The sequence below is a fragment of the Pezoporus wallicus genome, unplaced genomic scaffold, assembly GCF_028554395.1.
Source record: "Pezoporus wallicus isolate ANWC-B61680 ecotype Strahan unplaced genomic scaffold, APGP_CSIRO_Pwel_v1 contig_8226, whole genome shotgun sequence".
Classification (NCBI taxonomy): domain Eukaryota; kingdom Metazoa; phylum Chordata; class Aves; order Psittaciformes; family Psittacidae; genus Pezoporus; species Pezoporus wallicus.
In genome coordinates, this window is record NW_026635187.1 from 1,491,905 (window position 1) to 1,507,106 (window position 15,202).

Below are 15,202 nucleotides of genomic sequence, written 5' to 3' on the forward strand. Positions count from 1 at the left end.
GGCACCTCTGTAAGGCCCTGATTGAATTTCTTTAAAAAGGCATTCTTTTTGGTCCCTTTACACATAAGGAGCAGCGGGATGCCCTGCATGGTGGGTAAAAGGTAGTTTGGTTTTGGTGGTCTGGACTTTGATATTTGGTGGCGGTCAGGATCATGGGTACCACTGCCTCCAAAGGGAGGATTCTGAAAAGGTCCCCACTGGGTTGCATTTTGCAGCAATCTGGGTGGAGGTCAGGACCACTGCCTCCATAGGGGGGTTTGAAGAAATACCCACTGGGTTGCATTTTGCAACACTGGAAACAAATTGGTGAACTCCTGGGTGGCTTGGTCACTGGGGAGACTTTGGAACAAAGTGGTGAATCCTGGAGGAGTTCAGTTACTCGGGTGACTCTGGTAAAATATTGTTATCAGTCGTGAATGTTATTCTTGAGATGAGAAGGAAAGTGGGATGAAGTAGCTTATGCAGAAATGTTTTTCACTTTGAGATACCATCTGGAACAACAAAGGGATTTCAGCTTTAATTTTGCACCTCAGGACCTGTTAGTAATTTCCTTGGAGAAAGACAGTGAAATTTGCTTAAGCGCTGTTGCTCTTTGTGCAGCATAGGACAGTTATGCACTCGACCTTGAGGAATGCAGAGGATTTGGATTTTATGGTAGGTCCCCAGAGAAGGGGTATTGTGAGCAATGGGGCTGAAGGTGCTGACAATGAGAATTAAGCACAAGCACCAGCACAGGTATCAGAAATATTAGAGGGGGTTGAAGGATTTAGCCCTACAGCAGGGCAAACTAGGGGAAAACAAGGGGAAACTGTGATTGCACCTTTAAGACAAGCTGTGGGCAACAATGGTCTGGTCATGATGAAGATTCCGTTCACCATTGTAGATTAGAATATTTGGAAACAAGTGGCTGGTAATTATGCATCATGCTTTTGAGAGTGTTGACAGGAATATGATTACTCATATGGCTTGGACTGTGGTAGTGCAACAAATAACAGCAGGTGCAGCGATAGGTACAGTGAATCTTCAAGCACCTACCCCCGATTCTAACTGAGACCCTAATGGGGACCAGGACAGGCAGGCTTTGAAACAATATTGGAGTTGGATTTTATTTGGTATTAGGAATACGGTCCCCAAGGCAGTGAGCTGGTCTAAGCTATATGAAATAAAGCAAGATATAAATGAATCACCTTCTGGATTCGTGGAAAGATTAAAAGAGGTGATGCATAAGTATACTACTATTGATCCTGAATTTGAGGAAGGAAGGAAAGGACCAGTATGATTTGGGAAAGATAATGAATGTGTCCTGAGAGACATATCGCAACTGGTCCACCATTGCTCCGGTGCAAGTTCCCTGAAATGGTTTGAATGGTGGTGGAAAGAGGTTTGAGTCCCCGATTATTAATATACTTATTTTAATATAATAATTAATACAATTATTAATATAATACAATACTGTGTTTTGTGGGTTATAGTGTGTTAGGTTTCAACTAGGAATTTGTTAATGTATGTGTGGGGCATAAGATAAGCTCCAGAGTAAACTGAAATGTTTAGGGAAAAAAAAGAGAAAAATTGTTGTCTGTAGCTATCATGCAAGAAAGGAGGAAAGGGGGGAGCAGCCCAGGAGGAGAGGAAAGAAGGATTACATGGAAAGGTTTGTGAACAAACTCCACATGTTGCACTGGAAGAGAGAATGCCCTCAGAATCAAAATAAACACCGGAGATTTAGTGGAATGTCAGGACAGGCAAAAAGAATTATTACTTTAGATGAAGACTGAGGAGGAGCGGGGAAGATTTGAATCCCACCCCAGCAGAGCCCCTGGCTACAGTTAGGTTGGGGAATGAGAAGGTAAAAGTTCTTGTAGAAAGAGAAACTACTTATTCTGTTATAAATACTTGTAAAGGGCAATTAAGCAAACAAACAGCTTCAGGCACTGTTGCCATAGAGTGGACAGGGTGAAAAGGCTGTGGAGGCCCAAGTTTTTATGTTACGGAAACCAGCCACTGAGCCAGATATACCAGAGGAAGTGGGTATATCCACAGTATGGGATGCTGGAGCACTGGGACGATCACAAAATACAGAAGCAGTAACTTCCTCTGAAACCAAACATCACACTGCTGAGACAGAAACAGTATCCTATAAAACTGGAAGCAAGAAAAGGACTAGAGCCTCTAATAGAAAAAAATATCAAATACTTTGGGATGAAAATGGACTGTATTAGTACTTCACATGTTAACAACCATTCTGAAACAGAAAAGCAATCATTGGCTTTCCCCAAGCAGTCTGCTAAAATATCAGGTTATGCTCTTAGAACAAGAGAAATGTATAATTGAAAGTAACTAACCTTTTGAACCAGCAGTGGTTTTGACAAACTGATCCAGAAGCAGGAGAGCTGATCCAGAAGCAGGAGAGCTGACCCAGAACTGTTTACAGAACATTGAGCAGGTGTATTCCAGTCTGACCTGCAAGATATATCCCTGAAGGATGTGGACTATGAATTGTTTGTGGATGGGAGCAGCTTTATGAAAATGGAAACTGGAAAGCAGGATACACTGTGATAACCAAACATAATAGAGGCTACAACCCTGCATTCCTTCCCCCAAAACGTCAGCACAGAAAGCTGAGCTGATGGTGCAAATGAAACTTATGGAGTCAAAATTTGCTTTTTAAGGCACATCAGTTTGATAACACTCCAGTGAATATTGGTAATCACGTTGCTGAAAAAGCAGTGGAAGAAGCTGTGGGTGGGGACCTTTCATTAATATTGCCTCATAAGTATCAGTGCTTGGATAATGTTCCAAGTTATCAAACAGAGGATGGGAAATTACTTAGTCTATTAGGAGCCAAGAAGCATGTTGAAGGATGGTGGGTTACACCAAATAGGCAAGTAATAATTGCCCAGCCTCTTATGAGAAGAAAACCACCAGGTAACTCATGGGGGAACAGAATCAATGACTGAGATTTTAAAGTTCCAAGTTCTGAGTATGCAAATGGCTGGAATTATAAAAGTGTTATCAAGAAATGTGAACCTTGTTTGTGATGCTAAAAAAAAAACCACTTGGAACAACAAAGACAATTGTCCAGGAGACTATTGGCAAGTGGACTTTACAGAATTGCCACAGCATAACAGGCTCAGGTATATACCCAGATAATACCCCGATACGGTGTACCAGCAGGCTTGTCCTTGGACAGAGGTCTGCGTTTTCTTGCAGAAGTAATTAGGAAGGTAGGAGAGTGTTTGGGCATCAAGTAGGATCTGCATACCCTATATAGACCTCTGTCTTCGTGAGGCTGCGGGGAGCTGAGTGGGAGTGGTCCCGGGAGCTGGCCGTGGCCGAAGTGACCTGGGAGAGCGGCCCGGGGACCAAGCGGCGGCAGGAGCGGGGCCAGAGGCCAGGAGGGAGCGGCTGCCAGTGGAGGACGTCGGGGCGGTCGAGGAATGGGAGGAGGCGGCTGCCGAGCAGCGGCAGGAGGCGGTGGAGGATCCCAGCCCCGCGGCAGAGCCCAGCCCGGCGGCAGCTGAGAGCATCTCCCGGCAGCTGCCAGCTGAGCCCTGCAAGCCTGAGCCCCAGGAGGACGCGGAGGGCAAGATAACACCTTTGGGACCCTCAGCTGGGTCCAGCCTTGGGCACCCAGGACAAGTGGAGGATGCAGGAGACCACGCAGCATTTCTCAGCAAGGCAGAGGAGGAAGATATGGACTCAGAAAAAGAGAAGCTGGTGGTGAGAGAGCTGGCAAGCACAGCAGCTACACGAGCTCCAGTGACAAGTACAGCAGCATCGTTAGAGAGTTCTGAAGGTTTTGAATGGCCTTTGGGTACCCCTGGGACCTGCCTGCTGATTGTGATGGGGATCAGTATGTTGGCACACATACAGACTGTGTTTTACCCACAACCATTTCTCTGATCTTGAAAGTGAAGCAGAGTCTGGTTTGGGTCTTGTCTAGGGTTAGACGACGATATAGGAGGACCAAGAGGTTTTCCCTGAGGCTGGACAGTCATGAGTGGCAGGGTGTGTGGGACAGTATGGGCGAATATCTAGTCCACTGGGCCCCTCCAGTGCTTTGGAAGCGTTGGAGATGGAAGGCATATGCATGGAGTCCCCAGCAAAAAGTTGCAGAAACTGCTGAAGGGGAGGGTGAATTATTTTGAGCCTGGTGGGCCCATGACACTTCATGCCATCAGGGCACAGATGCAACATACAGGTAGACTCATGATCAAGGGGTGGACTTAGCAATGGACACTATTGCCCAGGTTATTCACGAGTGTGAACACTGCACACAGCCTCTCCTGCTCTGAAAGGCTGTTACAAGAGATGGAGCCCAACATCATGGACCGGATGGATTCAGCAGCTTCATAGGGATTGGTCCATACACTAAGGAATGATCTCTCTCTCTCTCTGTGGATGTATATATATGTGTATATATATATGAGATAAGAGTGATGGTATATTGAAAATGTGGGATCTGAGCATGACGTTAATGGTATGGAATAAGGGGTGGATAATGTCCTGGGTTCAGCAGCAGCAGTCATTTTTCTCCTTCTTAGTAGCTGGTGCAGTGCTGTGTTTTTGACTTTCGGCCTGGGAACAGTGCTGATAACACTGATGTTTTTAGTTACTGCTCAAATGTTTAGTCTGACCAAGGACTTTCTGAGTCTCATGCTCTGCCAGTGAGGAGGGGAAGCCGGGAGAAAGCAGAGACAGGACACCTGACCCAAACTAGCCAAAGAGGTATTCCATACCACAGCATGTCATGCCCAGGGTGTAAACTGGGAGTTAACCTGGAAGGGCTAGTTCACTGTTGAGGGGGGGGAGGTATTGCTGCTTGGTTGGGCAGGGTGGGGTGAGTTATCAGTGGGTGGGTGCTGAGGTGTTGTATTCTCTTCCCTTGTTATTTCCTTTGTCATTATTATTCTGGTGGTAGCAGCAGTGATTTGTGTTATACCTCAGTTACTAAACTGTTCTTATCCCGTGGGAGTTACATTCTTTTTGATTCTCCTCCCCATCCCTCCAGGAGCAGGGCGGGGGGGAAAGAAGGAAGGGAGTGAGAGAGAGACTGTGTGGCTGATATATGGCTGACTGGGTTTAAACCATGACACCCCCAGATCCTTATGACAAATGGGCAGCTGTAAAGGGAGAAGCAAGATGGTTGGGGGATGCAGATGGATTGAGTACTTTCCCGGGGGTGTATGTGCCAAATCAAGACCCGCAGTGGGAAAGTCTCTCCTATGCTCTTATCAAAGATACCAGGTGAAGGGTGACTGACCATGGACTTGGAGCCCCATTTGCAACTCATTTGATACGGTCTCTCTGTGATACTCATGTACCCATGTACGGGAATTTGGAAAATACAAATATGTCCATGTTTCTATTGACCCTTGGAGACTTTTCTAGCCTGATCTTCACAGGGTCTTTGTGCCACGTTGTGTACATGGGTCCATCTAGTGGGGGTAATGATTGTCTGGATGTTGTGTTTCAAATTTTGTAATTGTGTGGAGTGTGCCTGTGGGATCCCTTGTGTGTGTGTGTGTGTGTTGAGGGCAGATGGTGTTCTGTGTATTTTTCTGTGTTGGGTTCCCATAAAAGTTTTTAACGGGGGGCATAAAAAGGCTGTGAGGCCCCTTTAGTTGTTTGATAACCATGTTCAGAAGCTGCCCACCGATTCGGCTCCCAGTCTCCACCACTGGAACGGCCAGGATGGACATTGGAGCCATGGAGTGAAGAGAAAAAAAACCAAAACCCCATTGAATCTACTGACATATTAGGGGCAGTTTGTAGAGACACCACAAATAAAGCCTAAAGAGTGCCTGCAACATGCTGGCTGTATGGGAGGAGCCCTGCTTAGTGTGTTCAAAGTAACCTGGGGGTGAATGCAGGACTTGGAGAAACAGATGGATTGAAACAAGACCTGCTAACTGCTAAATGAAAAAGCGAGAGGGGCAGTGCAACCACAAGCTTTATCAGCCATCACCCAAGCAGCATCAGGGTGGTAGAAGAAGAAGAAAAAAAAACCCGAGATGAGGCAGACCTGAAAAAGGAAGGAGCCAGTGCAGCTCCTGCGTTTCCAACCTGCCTGGCCCTTTAACTGCAGGTAATGACACAGCAAACTCCTTGATTGTTAACACTTTGCAGTTTACTTCTGCAGCTGCTTCACATTCCTTTTGCATCAGAATGCCTCTGCTTTAAGGAAACACTTCAACCTGTCTTCTTCTCAAGAACTGATAACCTGGAGGAGGGGGTATATTTGTGTCCTACCTACAGGCCTATGGCGGCTGCCTGCAAAATTTGCCAAGCCTTACCATGAGCTGGACAGACAAGTGGAAGAACCCGATGCCTCAGCTACAGGAGCTGACCGTGAATACCCCGAGCAGAATGAGACAGAGGAAGAGAAAAACGAATGATTGCAAAACATCACTTGGGGGCAACTGGAAAGTGACAACTTGAATATGTGTGCTTGTAACGTACCTATTATTAGAGGCTGTGATTTTGTGTTTAAAACCACCTGTATTTACTAGCCAGTTGCTAATAAGAAACTACACCTTGTATTGTATAGATTTGTCACTTGTAAAAGAGATGTTAGAGCATGCAAATTTGCAGCAGCTGCTAGAAAATGCTAAGGCAAAAGCTAGAAAACTTCTAATATGATGGTAGTGTTATAAAGCAGGCATTGATAATAGATATATGAAACAAAAAAGGGGGAGTTCAGGGTTAACTCCACAAGAATGTATAGTGAAAGCTTGTTATGTTTTGAATTTTTTAAATCGCTGGATGGAGGATGGACCTGATGCAGAGGGTAGACCCATGTACAGGGGGGTTGTACAAGGGGGTTGTACAAGGGGGTTGTGCAAGAGGGGATAAAGGAATTTTGCCTGCTTAACAGAAAGCATTGTTTGCAAATACCTGTCATGCTTGCCATGCAGTACCAGGACAATAGGCTATTGATAATGAGGAGAAACAGTCTGATAAGGGGAAGAAAAAGACTGATAAGGGTGAGGAACAGTTACTCAGTTCCAGTGAAGACCAGCTTTGTGGTTTCGACTTTGATCAGACTCCTAAAGAGCATGCGTGATGGCTAGAGGTAAAAAGTTCAGGCTGGAGAAAGACTCATTTACTTCATCTTGAAGACCCCTACTCACAAGAGGAAGACCCATTTACTTCATCTTGAGACCCTCGCCCATGACTGGGTGGGGGGGCACTGCACAGGCGCAAAGGACGTTCTAGCTCATTATAATACAAAGTGGGGATATGACATGAATTTGTATAGGCGTATTGTGCAACCTTATGAATATATATAACTTTACAGAATAAATGTAGAGGGAAACAACACTGAGTTACGCATGCCTTTGGAGGAGCTATCCCCCATGTGTCTCAGCACTGAATAAAAGCATACCTCCTTTACAACTTTAACGAGTTGTGGAGTCTATCCACATATCAGACCTCCTATACAGCACCATTTCGGGGGTTCTAAGAATTTTGAATGGGAAAGCTCATGTTAAAGTACATAATCTTGAAACTCATGAATGGGAAGGCCCATTCCCTTTAATAACCTTGCGATGAGGGTATGCTTGTGTTTCCACAAATAAAGGACCTCATTGGGTCCTTGCAAGATGGGTTAGTCCTGCCCTGTGTTCTGTCTCTTCATCACAAGAGGACTGACCCTACTGTGGTTTCCTGCACAGCCAAAAGAGATCATTAGCCAATGTGACAGGACAAGACACCCTGTGCCTGTCAGTTGCCACACCTAGGAGTCCTTTCAGACTGCTTTTGGAAGCAATGGCAGCCTCGAGTCCTGTGGAGACGTGGGGTGGCTGGGGGGTATAATAACACAGCCACAAGAAATTGATTTTTTAAGATCTGTAAAAATAGATATGTATCTGTATTTCCATTATATAGTCCAAAACCAATTGTTAGTGCAGAATGTTAACTGTTCTTTAACTGCTTATTTGCCATGATGCAGAGGGTTGACAAATGTACAAGGGGATTGTACAGGGGGGTTAGAGGAATTTGCTTGCTTAAACAAAAGTATTGTCTGTTGTAAATGCCTGCTAAGCAGAACAGAGACATCTGGTCCTACTGATAAGGAAAGCAGATACCTGGTTCTATTGATAAGGAAAAGCAGACTACTTTTAGAGATTAGTAGAAATTTAGAATTTAGAAATTAGTAGATTTACTGAATCTACTGATAAAGGGGAGAGAAGCAGATGATTTATGGCTGGGACACTGACCAAACTCTAAGGCCACACCTGAAGACTAAAAAGGTGAAAAGTGCAAGAAGAGGAAGACTCATTTACTTCATCTTGAAGACCCCTACCCACAGGAGGAAGACTCAGTTACTTCATCTTGAGACCCCTGCCCATGAACAGAGGGGGCACTGCGCAGGCTCAGAGGACCTTCTGGCTCATTATAATACGAAGCGGGGATAGGAGAATATATATAACTTTAGAGAATAAATGTAGAGGGAAACAACACTGAGTCACGCATGACTTTGAGGAATTATCCCCGTGCGTCTCAGCGCTGAATAGAAAGCATACCTACTTTACAACTTTAATGAGTTGTGGAGTCAATCCGCGCATCAGCTAGGCTAGGAGCCTGAGTGAAAAAATTGTATTAAGAATGTTTGTTTTGTTAGTTTTTATTAGCTTATACAGTTTCTTATTAATAGAGCCCTTAAGCAGATATTGATAGTGAATATACAAAACAAAGAAGGGGGAGATGTGGGGAGTAAAGGTGATAAGATTTGCATGAAAAAGAGTTTGGGAATAAGCTCTGAGGCCTTGGTGCTTGACAAGCCCTGGGGTGATGAGTTGGAACCTTGAAGGACAGGGAAGGTAAACAAGCAAGCCTTGAGAGGATGGGCCAGGGTGTAGTTGTGGCGGGAATCTCAGTTGGAGGCCAGAGGATGTGGGGGTTGTGAGAGGGTCTGCAGCATTGTGATTGGGCTATTTACCTGGAGAGTTTCACAGTGGCCAGTGAGATTGAACGTTGTATATACCGAACAAGGGGATAAAAAGGGCTTGGTGGTAATAAACGAGGATTTGAGTCTCTGCATTGATTTGGAGAAAACTCCAGGAACAAACTTGCCAGCACAGTTTCAAGTTGACAAGCAGGTATTCTTTATTGCGGCGCTGGGAGACACGGTGGATAGCTCCTCCTAACGTGTGTCCCCCAGTTGCTATACAGGTCATCCTTATGTGGTCACTGAGCATATTACATCATTTTCCAAAAAGTTTCTGGCATGCATACAAAAAATGTGGTGGTCTTTAAGGGTCGTTTACTTTTCCCAACAAGCTTAATTAACATTACAGACATAGAAATCATCCTGGCCTTCTACTTATCAGTTAGTTTAACTGCTCTCATCCTGGACATCTGCTAGTCCCAGATACTCCCTAATAGATGCTTACACCAGTTTAATGGGTTTATTAACACCTCAAGCATAGCAATCATCCTGTCCTTTTACTTATCAGTTAGTTTGTCTGTGCCCACCCTGGACATCTGCTAATCCCCAGTACTCCCCATCCCCAGGTCCTGTCCTTCTATTCTGCTTTTCTCACACCTTTTGTACTGAGGTCCTGAGGGCCTGCAACTATGTCAACTACCTTCAAGCACCGCAGTTATTTTCCATTACAAGTCATCAAACTTAATATTACTTAGAACTGATTACATTTTGTACTTTTGTGCCTCCTTGTTTCAGCATCAACTTGAGTCCCTGTCGTGAAATGCCACATTGCTGGGGCTGGGGCAGTGCTTGCCAAGGGCAGGGGAGGCTCAGAGACAGCACCTGTCCTGGCGCTGTTGCTGTGGGAGCACAGGGGCTCCCGCGGTCATTGCTGCAGTCAGGATTGCGCAGGTGTGCCCAGAGACCACCAGCTCCTTTCCACCTTGCACAATGCCCGGTGGGCTTCTGGGCTGTGCCAGTGCCTGCCAGGGCTTTTGTCACCTTCCAGACTGCATTGCCAGAGCGCAGCAGAGCACTGGAGTCTTCCGCAAGGCCCAGCACTGGCCTGGGCTTTACCAGAGCCCACCAGCACCCCTCATGCTTTCCGCAATGCCCAGTGGGCTTCTGTGGGTGCTGCCGGAGCCATGGGTGTCTGTCTCCACAGCTACTGTCATAGCTTTGTGATGGTGGCAGCATCGTGCCCATGGCCACTGGGCTGGGACTGGGTGACTTTTAAGGTCCCTTCCACTTCAAACTAGGCTGTGACTGTATGACTGTAAAATATGATCTGCATTTGCATGCAGAAGGGTTCTCACCAGGATCACCCAGGATCAGGTGCAGACATCTGTGCAGGAAAATCCTGTCTCTGCTGGTGGCCACAGAAGAGGCCAGGGTGATACAGGGTTAACCAATGTACAGGGGGGTTGTACAGGGGGGTTATACAGGGGGTTGTACAAGGGGGTTAGAGGAATCTGCTAGCTTAAACAAAAGTATTGTCTGTACCTATCATGCCTACTAAGCAGAACAAAGGCACTAACCATTGACAAGGAAAAGCAGACACCTGGTTCTATTGACAAGGAAAAGCAGAGGCCTGATTCTACTGATAAGCAGCTATTGATAAGGAAAAGCGGATGCCTGAAGGGGGAGATGCAGATGGTTTATGGCTGGGACACCGACCAAACCCTAAGGCCATATGTGAAGACTAAAAGGTGAAAAGTTCAAGAAGAGGAAGACTCATTTACTTCATCTTGAAGACCCCTACCCACAGGAGGAAGACTCAGTTACTTCATCTTGAGACCCCTGCCCATAACCAGAGGGGGCACTGTGCAGGCTCAAAGGACCTTCTAACTCATTATAATATGAAGCGGGGATAGGACATGAATATGTATAGGCATATTGTACAACCTTATGAATATATATAACTTTAGAGAATAAATGTAGAGGGAAACAACACTGAAGCATGCATGACTTTGAGGAATTATCCCCGTGTGTCTCAGTGCTGAATAAAAAGCATACCTACTTTACAACTTTAACGAGTTGTGGAGTCAATCCGCGCATCAAGGGGAGACCGTTTAGGGCAGGTCAGGCCTGGAAAACAGCCAGGATCAAGGGCAGCACCGCCACCTCCACTAAAAGAAGCCCTACGGGTAAGGCTCTGCAGCCTCTCCTTTCCCCTGCACAGCCCTTGGCTTTCAGCCCCACATCAGAGCCCTTTTGCAGCCACTTCTCAGCTGAGACAAGGAGGCACAAAACCACAAAATGGAATATAAACCTTTGTAAATAAGTGGAATCAATTTTAAGTAACGTTAAGTTTGATGGCTTTGTAACAGTAGCAATGGAAAATAACTGAGGTACATGAAGATAAACCGTTATAGTTGACATAGTTTTAGGTCCTTATGACCTTAGTACAAAAAGTGTAAGAAAAACAGGATAGGAAAACAGGACCTGGGGATGGGAGTATCTGGGACTAGCAGATGTCCAGGATGGACACAGTTAAACTAACTGTAAGTAGAAGGACAGGATGATTGCTGTGTCTGTAATGATAATTAAGCTGGTGTAAACATCTACTGCACATTCTTCAAAGGCTGCCAGAAGTGATGAAGATTGTTGGAAGAAGTAAATGACCCTCAGAGACCACTGCCACATTTTTGTACACGTGCGGGAAACTTTCTGGAAAATGATGTAATTAATATGTAGCCTCATGAATATGTATGTATGCCTGGTGAATATGTAAGGCTTGCTTGCGTAGCAATACGGCAACACACGTTAAGAGGAGCTATTCCCCGTGTCTCCTGGCACCCCAATAAAGAATACCTGCTTGTCAACTTCAACTTTGTTGGCAAGTTTGTTCCTGAAGTTTTCTCCAAATCGCTGCTTTTGTTCGCTTGCAGCTTCCAAACGCAGTTCTGCCTCTGCCAGAGCCAGATCAATGGCACAGCATGTGCTGTGGTGTGTGGAGTGCTCTGATAGCACCATCAACTGACTGCAAGGCTCGGCAGCGCTGGCAGGAGCAGAGCTGTGGGGCCTGACCCTGCTCCAGGGGCAGACGCAGGTAAGTCCCAGCACTTGGTGTTTCTTGGCAGGAACCTTCTGCTCCGGCTTCCCCTCCACCTGCACCACCGCCATGACAGTGGGGGGTGCGTGGGGATAATGTCAGAGCTGGCGCCACAGAGGTGGAGGGTGGGAAGGGATCGGTAGCAGGAGAGGGGTGTTGCAGAGGGGAGAGATTGGGATGGAGGCGGAATGGAGCCGGGCAGGAGTGGGGCGAGTGGGGTTGTGGCAGCTATTGAGTGGGAAGGCAGGGCTGTGGGTTGGGATTGAGTTAGGTGGCAGGGGGTCGGGAGCAGGGATGCAGTGGGGTGAGGTGGGCTGGGTTGTACCAGGAGGGGACTGGAAGCAGAGCCTGACCCAGCAGGAGAATTGCAGGCAGGGCTGGAACCCATGCTGGGGCAGGGGCTGGGCATGCTGGGGGTGGTGGCAGGACCATTCTGTCCCAGCAGGGCTGGGCTCTCAGGAGGCTGAACTGAGGTCCTGTGCTTTTGGTCCAGGGGTGCCAAGAGCAGGTGGCTCCTTGTGGAAAGCTGCTCACTGCCCGTTTGTGTGAGTTACACCAGAGTGATTCGTGTCAACAACTCAGGAGTCCTAGTGATCATTACACTTTGTGTGGAGGTGGAATCCCTTGTGATCATTGTGCTATGTGCAAAGGTTATGGTAAGTGTCCCTGTCAATACCACAGCAAGGAAGAAGAAGAAACAAGGGAATAATTCCCCTGGGTCAACTGCAGTATTGTGCAAAGAATGTTCTTAGAAAGGGGGGGGGGGTAGGTAAATTAGAGATATGTCCTGTTACAGTATGTTGTGAAATCTGTGCGTTGAACAAATAAACACATAAGGAGTGGAATTTATGGGGGCTAAGATGGCTGTCAGACTTGTGATAGACATAATACATAATATTTCTTCACTCGGAGACAAGACCCCAACAACAGGTGCAGAATCCCGGGAAAAGAAGAAAACAGGATTAACTGAAGAAACCCAGGAAAAGAAGACAACAGGATTGGCTGAAGAAGCCTGGGAAACCAAAAAGTATAAGAGACTATCCCCAGAAGTTCCCGGTGTGCGTCTTGGGTGGAGCGGAGACACTGCGGCGCACCCAGCGCTGCTTGCTTATTGTCTCTCGATATTAATTATAATAAAAATCAATTAAAACAGATTGGCTAGATTTTTATAACACTTTGCATCAAGTAAAGATCAGATCCCCCCACCTTGTGTGTCCCGTGCACACTGTGTGTTTGCAGCCCAAGAGAGTTTGGCTGAGAACTGCCCCAGTCCTGAACCACTGCTTTGGGCAACCCAGCCAAAGAGATGGGCACAGCCCCAGGCAGAGCACGGACTAAAGAATCCCTGCTGTGCTGAAAAAGCACTGTCTATGTTGATGACCAGTGTAAAAGATGTGTCTGGAGGATTAAAAAGTTGGTTACAGAAGGAAATACTTCCTGTGTAGACATGTTTCCTGCAGTTCCCAAGATCCAGAGTATATCTTTTTATGTTACAAAATGTTATTGTATCTAACTGCAATTTGCCATTCTTGAATTGTGTGACCTGATAATGACTATGTAAATTATGATAAGTCATGTTTGGCACCTGTTTTATAGGTGATATTCTTAATGCATACAAAAGCTGAGACAAGCTTAAGCAATGGCTGTCTTGCTTTAGCTCTTTGCAGGACATCTATTTAGATGGCTGCAATGAAACAAGAGGCTAGCTCCAATGTGCCATTAGGGTGGAGAGACTTCCCTGTGACTCACTCCTACCATGGAGCATTGATGTATGATGCTAAAGCTGTTTCCCTGGAACACATGGGATCCAGACTTGAGCAAGGAAGGGCAAAGTGAAATGAAAGCAACAGTGCTCATCTCAAGCTTTGCTCACAGTTCTGCAACAGGAGAGTACGTTGGAATTGGGATTGTTGTTATGATACAGAGGTTTAGTTAATGTACAGGGGGGTTGTGCAGGGGGGTTTAAAGAATTCTGCTTGCTTAACAAAAGTACGGCTTGCTCAGCAAACACCTATAATTCTTACTGATTAAAACCAGATTTGTGGTTTGAACTTTGACCAGACTTAGATTAAAACCAGCTTTGTGGTTTGGACTTTGACCAGATTTCTAGAGGGCATGCATGACGGCTAGAGGTAAAAGTTCAGGCTTGAGGAAGACTCATTTACTTCATCGCAAAGACCCCTACTCACAAGAGGAAGACTCATTTATTTATCTTGAGACCCTTGCCCATGACCGGGGGGGCACTGCTCAGGCGCGAAGGACCTTCTAGCTCATTATAATACGAAGTGGGGATATGACATGAATATGTATAGGAGTATTGTGCAACCTTATAAATATGTATAAGGTTTAGAGAATAAATGTAGAGGGAAACAACACTGAGATGTGCATGCTATGGAGGAGCTGTCCCCATGTGCCTCAGCGCTGAATAAAATCATGCCTACTTTACAACTTTAACAAGTTGTGGAGTCTATCTGCGTGTCAGTCAGGACCTTGCTCCTTTCCAATGTGAAAATCTGGCAATGAGAAATAACACTTTAAAGAATCTTGTGCTCTCTCTTGAAAGAGTAACAAATGAAGACAGGAATCACATTCAGGAATGCATTCTCAATGCATTCTTCTGTTCAGAAACATTATTGTCTGCCTTTTTGTTTTTTTTTCTTTGAAGAAGACTGTTGAGAAAGTGGTGGCTGGCTTGATCCCAGTTCCTCAGGTGATCCCACTTGGAATCCCTCTTCCAGGGAAGGCTAACCATGAAGTAGACACAAATATGCTTCTAGAAATGAAATCAGGTCTGAGTAAGAGCTTTGAATCCAGGTAAAAATGTCTTTTACATGTTCATGTGAAACTTTGAGCCTTGAGACTTTTGTTTGTGCTTCATGGTGGTATTTATGAGGACACATTTCATTAAGGAACTTACAAAAGTAACCAACATGTTTAAATACACCAAGTCTACTTGCACTTAATTTTATGCATTCAAACAATATTATCAACGTACGAGTTATTTCATACATGGTAGCAAGTCTTGATTGCTTCCAGTAAGAAGCCATTGCATTTTGCTTTGACTGCAACAAAATGTGACGCTCCAGGGCAGCCTTGGATGCAGCGATCATGAGATGCTCAAATTTGAGATCCTCAGGACAGTGAGAAGAGTGTGCAGCAAGCTCACTGCCCTGGACTTCAAAAGAGCAGACTTTAGCCTCTTCAGGAACCTGCTT

At 45.7% G+C, this 15,202-nt stretch overlaps 1 long non-coding RNA gene across 1 annotated transcript; it reads left to right on the forward strand.

Moving 5' to 3' along the window:
• The first annotated feature begins 13,338 nt into the window (after positions 1-13,338).
• Positions 13,339-14,802, forward strand: LOC130599800 (uncharacterized). Its single transcript, XR_008972310.1, has 3 exons — positions 13,339-13,400; positions 13,668-13,877; positions 14,653-14,802. It is a non-coding gene; the product is annotated as an uncharacterized LOC130599800 (long non-coding RNA).
• Positions 14,803-15,202: the final 400 nt, after the last annotated feature.